This window comes from Calonectris borealis, chromosome 1 (genome assembly GCF_964195595.1).
Source record: "Calonectris borealis chromosome 1, bCalBor7.hap1.2, whole genome shotgun sequence".
Lineage (NCBI taxonomy): Eukaryota > Metazoa > Chordata > Aves > Procellariiformes > Procellariidae > Calonectris > Calonectris borealis.
The window spans coordinates 196693575-196706147 of record NC_134312.1 but is presented as its reverse complement, the minus strand read 5'-3'; the positions used below and the strand labels follow the sequence as shown (position 1 = coordinate 196706147).

At 37.6% G+C, this 12573-nt stretch overlaps 1 protein-coding gene across 1 annotated transcript in view; it reads right to left on the bottom strand.

Annotated features, from left to right (window-relative positions):
* Positions 1-12573, bottom strand: part of UBL3 (ubiquitin like 3) — a 57883-nt gene that overhangs the window by 26920 nt on the left and 18390 nt on the right. The gene's annotated exons all lie outside the window — the stretch shown is intronic.

The following is a 12573-nucleotide window of genomic DNA, read 5'->3' as shown; positions in this document are numbered from 1 at the left end:
GCAGTTAAAAATAAGTAAAACCAAGGTACTGATCGCCTGAGCCTCTCAAGTTGCAAACCTTTCACAGAAATATCACTTAAATATACCTAACACGCTATGCCCCAAATAAAAGCTTGCCCAAAGTACTTCTGAGCCAAAGGTTTTGAAACTTTTAATCAAATACCAAAGATTATATTCTATCCTGGCAAAAATTAGTTTCATATTTTAAAAACTGCAGCACAGACAATAAGCAAAACTTCTCTCTTCAAAACCCATGGTATTTTGGACCTTTCGAATACATGCCTCAAAGGTAGGATTAAAAAGTTTAATTAGCTTTTCATACATGTACTGAACCAGCTGATCATATTCACCTTCCTCCCCAAGTGCGTCAGTAAAATCATCAGGGTACTATTTGCTCTCTGAAGAAGAGACCATTATTGTGATTACCTGCTAACAGTCAAACCTCAAAAGCCTCAGTGTCATGTTCTTAAGACAATGTAGGGAAGATCACATGTATGCTCATATGTTAAGCAGCATAGACCTCACAGTCTTGCACCCATCCAAACTCTGGAACAGAGAACACGTCTGTTCTTCATAATCCATTTTCCTTTCTTTATTAGATGTGAAGAGAATGGACTTCATCCATAATAAACTAAAATCCTTACATTAAGAACACTTATATACACTATATTGGGATATATAACATAATAGAACAATCTTCAACACACTAAATTTCAAAACAAGAATAAGCCTCCATACAGATATTTTATAAAAATCAGTGCAAGAGAACAAACGATCTGAAACTTCAAAACACAATCCTACTCTGGATGTCTCAGACAAAGGAGTAAAATCTTTATGGGGAGTCTCAGTTCCACAGTGCCATAACTGAAGGATGTTTTCCTGCCTTCAGTAACTGGTTTTGGTTCTTGAAAATTAACAGCTCTGTTTGATATAAGTCACGACAATCATTTTCACAATGATTCTCATTAAATTACATCTTTTGCCTCATTAAAACAAACTAGTAAATTCTAGTGAATACTTACCTCACACAACCTCTATGCTCTTTAAATCTTACAGTTCATCTGCCTCACTGTCCAAAGACAATTTATATAGATATCAACTCCTACAGCACTTTCCCATCCTTTTTCTTACCTCAAACAAAGGATTAAGCTTATTTTTCCTGTCCAAAAAGATAGTAATTCAGCATGTGGTCCACTGAAGTTTGGTCTACTTTGAAAGATTGTATTTAATCAAGAAAAAGTGTCCTTTTACCCCCAAAACAGCATTTTTACCCTTGCATATACCTGAATTTCACATTTCTCCTTGAATTTAAAGGCTAATAACAATTCATAGCTACTCAGAACACATTATTGTCTAAGTTAATGTTTAACAGTAAACATAATTCACAATGTGATATTTCCATGTATAGATAAAGTTGAAGTCAAATACAACTGCACTAAGTCTAAGTTGCACGGGGAGGTTTCAAAGAACTTTGATCTTTCTTTAAATACTGATAATCATTACCACAAAACACATGTACATACACACAAAGAAAACACGTTTCTTCAGAACTCTGCAAATTGCAACACAAAACCAAATGTTTCTTGCCTACTAATTATTTCTTTTGTGGTTTGGTAACAGCACTTGCACGGAGGGACGGTACTTGTGGTAAGCTAAATGAGTAGAGGACATAAATCAAAAGAGTATTTCACTCTACTTCTCTGCTTCACAAGCTACATTCACAGACACTCCTCAGTTAAAGACTTCCAAACTTTCCAAAGGAAAATACAATGGTAATTAATACTCCCTTGTTATTATACTGTTTGTTTCATCAAGGAAGGAAGTATTGCAAACCACAAGAGACAAAGTCATAGTGATTCTTAATTTAATTTTTTCCCCTCTCTCAATCAACTATGCTGCCCTCTGAATGGATGCTGAGTGTCCAACTAACACTGATTCAATAGAAGATTACAAGAGAGGCCTCTGCATCATTTCTGTGTGCTTGGGAGGGGGGGCTGGAAGTTTGACTTGCAGCTCCCCAGGCTGCTGCTTCTGCTGCCTTGTAACAACAGGCTGAAGCCAAACAGATTCTCCTAGGGAGCTGTTACTGCTTCGTAGAAAAGCGTTAAAAAGAAAACCAAAGAGAAATATTAATGATGACAAGCCGCTAAATGGACGCCCTTCCATCCCCTTCTGTCTCTCCAAAAACACACACACGCTGTCATATAATTTTTCTTCCACACAGAAACCAGTGCAGATAGAAACACTAAGAAATACATATAGGAGAAAAAACTATCCTATAAGCAAAGCAGCAAGATTAACAGTTGGAAGCGTAAGTTCATGACAACAGGCCAAAGGCATAAGCCTCAACCTAAGAAAGCCTTCCATTTCCATTTTGAAAGCTGTGCTGTACCTGTGCACGCTTTGAATAGTTTTAGTTAGACATACTGTCCCTGGGAACAGGTGTAAAAATACTACTCTAAGTACACGCTCTTAGTTTGAGCTTAAGAAAAAAAAAACGACAAATATTTTTCACCAGTGTCTCCCACAGGCAGTGGTTCACTGTGCAGAGAATAAAACTACTGAACCATCAGCTTCCGAAATTAACAGATTTTCCTTTAACAGATGTTAAGCACTAACCAAAGCAGAACCATAATAAGCACAGTGTTCAGGCACAGCCAAAGACCTTACAGCTTCTGTTCAAGAGTGCTTAGTAAGGAGAACAACTTCCAGCTATTCCAATGGTACTTCAGGAATTTTAATATATTTTTATGCTAGCTTCTTTTTTTTTTTTTTAACACTTAAAGTGTGCTGTAGCATAGAAATTGTATTACTAATCAAAATGTTTTTCCCTTTGCACACGTTAAAGTATGAAAGCAGTACAAAACACAGAACAAATACTTAATTTCTTGAAATAACACTGATTGCTTCCCTTTCCATAAAAGCAAGCATTAAGTGTTCATGAACTATAAATAAATGATATCTTTTTAATTGCTCTTGAAACAATAAGACATTTTTGATGTATAAAACTGCAGGTTGTACATCCACCTCAAACTTGCCCAGAAAAACATTTTTAGAGAAAGACTGATCCACATTCACTACTTTAGTAATACATACAGTGTTAGAAGGAAAGAGATAGGTAACACTGACCAAGGCTTTCTATTGAAGCTTTCTGCCACTGATCACACTTAACATCCTGAGACTTCCACCTGTGAGGCTGAGATTTTCTACACTGGTTCTCACTTAAAAGAGGGCTCGCTTTGTTTGTCCAAAAGGTAGACCAGAATGAAATGACCACTTCCGAGAGAAGTGAACGGACAAGGAAAAAGGAGAAGCATTTCCATGTATTTTTAAAAAAGCAACTTGTTTAATTAAAAGTTTGAAACAATTGTATCAAGACAAATGGAAATAAATTTAAAGGTCCAGTGGTAAGGTTTGAGTGATGCACGCTATGTTCGATATTAACTGATGATCTATACATAGCTACCCTCTAACTCAAGAGAATAAAATTCATCTATTTACAGTTTTCTTGGACACCATATCAGAACACACCATTTACTCCTTCCTGAAAGAGTTACATCTTAAAGGGAAGCTTCGCAACAAGTCATCCTTCACGGATGTCACTTGTAGCTGATAGCTTTCTGGTAATTAATTACTGTCTGTAGATTAGGTTTATTTTGTACTTCAATTCACAATGAATTAGATGCAACCATGTAACGAAGTAAATACAACTGAAGAAACCAACCACCCACAGCAATACAGGTAAGTATACAACACTGAGGAAATTTATATGAGCATTACATATCATACTCAGCTTCCCTCATGAATCATCCTAAACTTTACTTTTTCTAGGAGGGTAAGTTCTTGCTCCTTGAGAAAAAAACAGCACAAATCACTAGAAAACACTATTACATCACCCTTCCTGTTTGACTGTGACTTGTCAGGAAGCCAAAAACCAATTTATTTCCAGAAGGTGAACAAGAACTGCAATACAACACTCTGATGACTCTGTTTAATCCCTAGTCTCCTCTGAACTGCTGTGATCCCGTGTGCTCTTTGCCCTCCCTGCCTCTTACAACACTTCAGCTTCCTATCAATTTTCTTATCTATTTTCCTAACTTTTCCCCCTTTCAGCAGTGTTTTCTACTTACCAGCACCCAGTCCAAGGTGACTCATTTATGTTCTCACACATTTATCTGACATTATACATCGAACCACTTTCTCTCAATTCAGTCTCCTACTTATCTGACAATTCATTTCATCTGCAGGTAGCTCAGTCACAGCACAATCCAAAGTATGCTTATATTTTACCTTCAAACTCTTGTCCTACTTGTACCTACTACTACTGTCCCATTTTTCTGACTGCTGTGAATAGCTGCTGACCAGGACTTTCCTCATTCAGGCACACCTTACAATTTTCAGATTGCCTTGAGTATTATTTTTTTCCCCCTTATAAACATAGACAGACACTGTCCACCTTTTCCTTACTTATCTGTATCACAATATTGCCTAGAAATCAAAGCCTAACACACTTAACTGTGACCAGAATAAAGAAACTGTCCCTTATAAGGGACAAGGAAATTGGCAAGGAAACACAAAGGTTGGCAAGGAAATGCGAAAACCCTACAGACCAACCACAAAAACAGCGCTGCTGACTATTATGATGGTCAGCGGTCTTAGAACATCACCTATGCATTGTCAAAATTCTTGCACAAATTCACACAAGAAATTCAGAAGAAAAAAAAACAGAAAATGTTAATTTTGCAGTAGACATACACAATATTCTTTCTGAACAGAATGGGCAGCATGGGATAAAGGTCAGGATGTACTCACTGGATCATTAAGACCCTGTGCAGGAGCAGTTGCCATTGAGAGCCAAACAACCCAGCAGAAAACAGAAGTGTATGATACAAAGATAAGCAATCTATTTTTCATGAACTAGGGAAGAAATATATAGTGAACGGATGTATTAAGAATGCAAACATTATATTTATATCTTTGCAGATCATTCTGGAAGGATATAAAAGGAAAAGAATGCTGCAATAACTGAAAAAAAGAGATGAGATGAGTAGAACCTGGAGAGTTCTAGCTGTAGAGACAAGTAAAGAGAACGTAAGTTACTCAGAGTTGCTATGAAACAAGAATCTGAAAGATTTAGATAAAGATCTCATTAAGGCCTTTCAATCACACCCATTTGAAAATGGCACCCAGATTATAAGCCCAAGTGATGATCAGAAAGCTGATACTGCCCACATAACCAGAACAGAGGTAAAGTGGATGGCTTTAGGCCCAGTTCTGCTTGAGCTAATAATCAAAGATGTGTCAGAGAGACAGACAGATTTTAGCCAGACCAGGAGACAAGCCTGGACTAGAGGTTTTCATACAAACCTGGCAGCAGATGGTTCTGTCTGTGAACAAGGAAATGTTTGGTAAAGTTCTAGCAGGGAGAGACAGAGCAGAGACGGGTGCTCAAACGCAACCGAGCAAAGCAACAAGGACAGAGTGTTGTGAAATCTCTACAAGAAAGCCTGGAATAAAAGAGAATTAAAGAGTCATCTAAAGAGTATGCAATAAAGATGCTGCAGAAAAAAACAAGAGAAAATAATATTATAGCATCCCTGAAGGACAGACTACTTCAAATCCAGTATCAACACAAAGCTGAAATTTATTGCCACACCTGGTCCCAAATCTACAACCAATAGTGAGATACATACATTTATCTCATGTAGATGTCAGTAACAAATGTGTTATTTAATGAATGTTGGACACAGATAGATGACGTAGTTGAAGATGACATTTATTCTCAAAGATTTACAGGCATTAGAGCGGGCACAGAAGGAAGAACATGAAGTTTTAAGTCTTCTTTTGTTGTTATTAGCAGGATAAAACCAATTGAAAATGACACCTGATAAAACAAAATTGCAATTCCATCTTCAATAAAGCAAGACAGTACTTGTATTAGCACAGCAGAAGACATTCTCTGAAGTATAAATTAAGATGTTTCAAGGGAGAGATAAAATACATGCATAGCCTTTCAGGATTTTTAAAAAGCCAGGGATTTAAAAAAAAAAAAAAATTAAAGCAGTTCCAGGAGAAGCAATTACATATGGAACACAACACAAAAAGACAGCATCCCTGTCAAGGTGGGTTTCCAAAAATAAAATATGGCAAACCATCTGGATACAAGAGGGAGGTCTTCCAGATTCAATCTTAATGTAAATCAATTAACTATAACTTGCTTTTCCATTTCTGCATTTGTGTTCTTTATAGCATTTATGTTTTCTACTTGAAACAGAGTGTGGTTTTGAATTTCACCTTAACCTAAATTTAATTAAAAATTATTTCACGGTAATTTATTAACAACAAAGCAGTCATTCAACCTAAGGATTTGGCCAATTTATGAAGCATCTTTACTTCCCAGCATATTCTGTTGGCTATCCAATAAAGATAAAATACATATCCTCAGAAGTTGCACAGGGTGGTTTGGTTCACCATGGATCAGGAAAAGAAGGAAGCTCTTTTACTAACTGTTATAACCAAATGACTTCTCTAGCAAGCAACAAGATAGAGGAAAGTAAACCTGAACACTAAAGTTGTGCAGCAAGTTTATGAATGAGTCAAAAAAGTTTCATATAGATAAATGCAAAAGCAAAAAACCAATGCCATCAGTTACTCTTACAGTATTTCCCCCCACCTTAATTCAAAACCTCTCCTGTTCCCATTTATGACCACTGTCCTTCATTCTCCCACCTTTTTACTTCAGTAAAGAGCCTGGCTCCATCTTTTAGATAACCTCCTTGTAAGTACTAGGAAGCTGGTGTTAGGTGTCCCCAAAGCCAGCTCCTCTCCAGGCTGAAGAAGTCCGGTTCCCTCAGCCTCTCCTCACAGGAGAGGTGCTCCAGCCCAGACCATCTCAGCGGCCTCTCTGAACATGCTGCAGCTAATCAACACATTTCCTCTTCCAGTGTGGTACAGGAAAAACCATCCAAAGCTGGACACTGTATTCCTGATGCAGTCTACTGAGTGCCAATTAAAGGGGAACAATCACTTCCCTTAATTCCCTGGTTTACACTCCTCCTGATAACACCCGGGATGCTGTTAGCCTTCACTCCTGCCAAGACACACTGGCGGCTCACATCTGGCCCACTGCGCTCCCCAGCCAGTCAGTCCCCAGCATGCATCACTTCTGGAGGTTAGTCCACCCCAGGTGCAAGACATTTTTTCTTGCTGAATTTTATGAAGTTCCTGCTGGTCCATTCCCTAGCCTGCCTAGGTCCCTCTGAACAGCAGCCCTGCCCTCAAGCAGGTCAACTGCACTTGCAGTTTGGTGTTCACAAACTTAATGAGTCTGTCGCCTCTTCCAGGTCACTGATAAAGATATTAAACAATCTAGGTCCTACAACAGACCCCTGCGGGTCTGCTTGTAACCAACCTGCAGGTAGGAAACCAACCATTAAGCACTACCTCTTATGCTTAATGATCCAACCATGACCTCCCTGTTTAACCAAGCCAGCCTACTGGTTCATCTACTCATTTTCCCGGTTACTGGGATGGACTATCTCTGCGCTTAGAGGAACTGGAACCTGTAAAAGCCCTGATGAAGAAAGCTCAGAAAAGGGAAGCTTCAGCAGTTTGGCAAGGGGTACGGCACAGTTTCCAGCTGGCACTGTAGGATGCTGTAGTCTACAGTATCTCCACCATTATCTAATTAAAAAAAAAAAAAAATCCCTCTGTTTCTTCTCCTACCATATGGCTGTCTACATTATACCTGAATTAACATAGCTTCTCCCACAACCAGACCAGGGATTTTAGGACTTTTAGGCCACGCAAAAGTCCAGGGAAGAAAAGCATGTCTTATCAGAATGTTTTCAATTGTTGGTATATAAACCTACTTAAAAATTATTCTCATTTTACTCATAATCCTCTCTTGGCACCAAGAATTAAATGTAAATTTAATAAACCAGCCCTTGGATCTGTTTAGAAAGACAAACATATTGCAGGGAATAAATATCTGTTCAGAAAGTCATTTGGGATTTGAAACTATTTTTTGTGCTTTTTTATTACTTCTTCCTGTAACTACTAAGATTACGAAAAGGTCATTTTTAAAATTCATTAAAACAGTATGAACTTTTCTCTTCATGCCTTATATTTGAAGAAAGCAAAAAAAACATAGTGTCATTTTCATTAAAATTAAGATCTTCTGAAGCTTCACTTCCCTAGAATATTACCCAAACTCTTTACTGAGTCTACAAAGCTTTATAGGTGCTTTGGGTGTTTTCTTATGTCATAATTTTATTTCCAGTATTGAAATTCATTCTTTGAGCAACAGATTTTTTTTCCTGTAAATCTGCAAGGATCAAAAAAGTCAGCAGGTGTAAGCAATCATTCACATTCCCTTGATATGTGAATATTATAAACGTGCTTTTCTTCATTGACTCATTGCCTGTTTACACTTGGTATTAGAATGAGATAGCAAAATGGACACACACAAGCAGTCATAAAGTGAAGAACATTATCTAAAATACCGTTACATCATCTAAAATACTACCTGGCAATTCACAACCTGCTGTGAGGACGACACTGCTTGATAATATGCAGATGGAGGTATTGTATATTTGATGTGACATTATCCGTATGGGAGGAGTACAGGTCCCAATGGCCTTGCAGTATTAAACTAAGAATGTTAGTTCAGAAAACTGAAGGAGTTGTTGTAAATAAAGCCAGGGGAATGGATATTCAAATAAAAGTGTCTTTGTTATATACAAATAGCAAGGTATAGCGACAGTGTGGACATCCAAGTAGAGCATCTACAGTGAAGCACAGGACAGTGAAGCACACATCAAGTGTTTGCTCAGCCAGGGACAAGATCACTAACAGGTGACCCTTTCCTCTTCCATAACAAAATTAAAGAGCAATGTTCTGTTCCAGAAGATCTTCCTCCTTTCCCGCAATTAGTACCAAATTCCACCAGGATGCATATTTCAGAGATGAGAACCTCTCTTGCAATATCTGTTTTCAAAAATTCATGAAACACATGCAATGTAGCATTTTAGAGAACAACTTAAACACAGTTTGCACTTTTTTCCCCACCTCTTTTAGTATCACTGACACTGTTCAGATTAAATAAGACATTTTGACGGTGTCTTTTTCCCCTTATTCTGTTTCTTTCAGTAGCTTGAATGCTTAAAATAAAGTTATAAAACAAAAAACCCCCAACACATTAAACAGAGTATATGAGTGAACAAAACGCAGGTTACTATACACGCAAGGAACAAAAGGTTAATTTCTGACCCAAAAAGATGCAAGGGAGAACATAACATTGTGCATATATTTTTAAAGTACTTTTTCCTGTTACCAACAACAACAAAAAGAGAATAAACTTTTCCTTGTTTATTGTTTTTGCCTTACAAAAATCTTATCAACCGTTCCCCTCCAAAGCATCACAGATACAAGAGCCTGTTTTGCATTTAGGGAGAATTCTCTTCTTTGTTCCTATTTAGCTATCTATTTTTAACTGAAGTGTCTTGCTATTTCTAAGTCCCTCTTAACCCAAAAAATAAATCTGCTTTCTCTTTCCTATTCTCACCTAAATAACTGAGATGGACAACTTTTTTTGGTATTTCATCTAAGCCCTTTTTTCAATAAAAATCTGTACAATCACAACCATTCCATCTATGGATGAAGGTAAATACCCTAATGAAGAGAAATCACGAATGCAGAATGATAGGTTATTTTGAAAAAAACCTCACAGGTATCTCTTCAAACTCCTATGCACAGGAGTGTATACAAATTCCCTATCTGCTACAAATTTCAAATCAATCACTTACAGACTTTAAAATACAAGGAATTCTGATGTAGTTTGGCTGCAAGTTCTTATTCAAAGAGCTAAAGTATCTAACAGCATTTTGTACCATCTTGATGGTCACAAGCTGCAGCAAGGGAAATTCCCACTGCACACCCAGATAAACCCTCCCAGTGAAGGTAGTTTAAGCTCTGGCACAGAGAGCTCTATTTAAGCTCTGGCCCTGAGAAGCAGCGGAATTGGCATCTTCAGACATAGTCAGAAATCAAGCAGACAAGGCTTGAGCAACATGATCCAAGTTTGAGGTTAGCCCTGCTTTGAGCCACCAACACAGCTAGCTCTGCTTTGGGCTACACAACCTTCTGCTAACCTTAAGACTCCATGATCTATAAATATGGATTTTCTTACTTTTGAATATCACTTGTATTCCATATATCAAGGCACTGCTAAACTGAGTAGAGCTTCAAAGACCATGTTTGGCAGCCCCACCAACAGGTTTAAGCCCAACTAGCAAGTTCTGGAAAAATAATTTATTATGGGTATAGAACTGTATCTCTCTATAACAATCTCTCACTCACAAATTTTCCATGTGACTCCAAGAGTTAAAAAGGAAAAAATCTTTTATTCTACCTTAACAATTTATACTATTATCTCATTACTACAACTGATAGCTGAAGGGCTAAACAAAACAAAACAAAATTTACAGGAATAGGTGAACACCTCCAATGCCTCCCACACACATGCACATTATATCTTTATTAAAACTCATGTCCTCTGTCAGGCTAAAGGGTTTTTATTGCTACAGTCTTCTAGTGTTCCTCTGATTTATTTCACCTCCACACCTACACACAAAGCAGCACCAGTGGGGAGATTAATGTCTGATAAATATGGCACCAGGAATGTGGGAAAGGAGTGAGTAAATATTGCATCAAAAAGGTATTAAAATGAAAGAAATTTATTTCCTTAATTCCCTTCTTGGTTATTGAATTCCATCTGAAGTTTACAACAGCAATAACTATTTAAAATGAAGACTATTCAGGTATTAACGTGCCTTTTACTATTACTATTAAATTCACAAAATAAAAAAAATTAGGAGTGCTTCTGTTTTGCCTGACAAGCAACTAATCCTTTAAGCTATGTTCACTGTTACAATCCTACTTGGAGATTGGTATTGTGTCAGTACATTGGTGATTACATAAACGTAAGCACGCTTGGATCTCTAACATTCAGCTAGCTTGTTGTTTCATAAAGAGAGTGCATTTTCTGTTACATCTGAACTTGTGTGAATGCAGACTATCGATGAAAGGGATGCTCCCACTTTCTCCCCTTTGCTGGGGTCAGATGTAGTAAACCTAATATCATCAGATGAGTGGTTTTAAGCTGGACATATGGAAAAGCTTTGGAGGAATTTCTGGTAGATTACTCCTCCATCAAATCACTTGGTGGCCAATTCCTCTTTCAGCTGCATGACCACTAACTAAATCCTACTATAAGGACATGGTGAGAACATGGCCAGTGGAGGGCAAGTGTTACATGGCTAGTCATGTATAGACATAATGACTAGATGGGAAAGTAGAGGGAGAAACCGAATTGCCAAAACAGAGTTTATAGCACAATTTTGTCCACTGGTTCATCAAAACATTTGAATGAAGGCATTAAGTGCTTGGTTGGGCTGTCCACTTGCCAGGAACGCAGATAAATGGACTGTCTTGCAATCACCTTATATACCCTGGTTTTAGCTACAAAGCTTCCAGTGAGACTTTGAAGACAAGGGTTGGGGCAAAGGAGATTTTAAAAGCATAGATTTGAGGTCCTTGATCTTCCTAGAATAAGCCTCTGATGAGCTGGGCCAATAAAGTTAAGCCAAAGCAAACCATGTACAAACAGCAGAGACTGGATGCAATTAATTCTCAAGTCCAGTTTATCCAACTGACACATGCATATAAGAAAAGGAAGCATTTCAAATATTTTGATACCACAGTTTGATTAGTAGCACAGATGTCCTCCATACAATATCGACAAATTCTTGTTCCCATTTCATATGCTTATCTACACTCTGGAGACATAGCAAAATGCTACTCCATTAAGCTGCACCAAAATAGAGTGCTGCTGTTCTGATATCAGAAAATGAAGCTGGACAAGACGAGAATATACCGGGGTATTCATAGACAACATTGAGTTTCATGCTTTTAAGTGGTGCAGACACCTCTAGCTAACCCTGTGATGAAGAATAAACAAACAAGAATTTCCACATGAAGTGAAGCCAAATCCTTTCCCAACCCAACAGTCTCAACCTGATAGAACAGAGTAAGCCAACAAAAGGAGCTTTGCCATTCTAAATGTGAGTGATCAGACGCAGCACACAATGTATTTCATGGAAAGCCAAATCAGAAAATACAGTGCATTGCCTCAGGTAGCTTCTTCAACTGACTTCTGTTAGATTTTATTTGGGCATTATTTTACAATTTTAAAAAAGCAAACTCCTGTGGAAGTCAGAAAATGAATTTCTAAAACTACCTTTTAGAATTAAAGCCACATCAAAATTGCAGTCAGCAAAGAGCTGGTTTGTAATTCTAAACCATTTTCTGCAATTTTTTTTTTTTCCTGAATACAGGTTGTTTTGCTGCAAACTGAACAGCAGAATAGAATGATTAACTGATCTGCAACAATTTTCTTTCCAGACTTTTGTAAATACCAAATTTCTTCCTTGTCTCATCAGCCCTTATATAAATTATAATTAAGCATAATAACAACGTAACACTAAAATCTGCCAGGTCACCCTGACACCATTA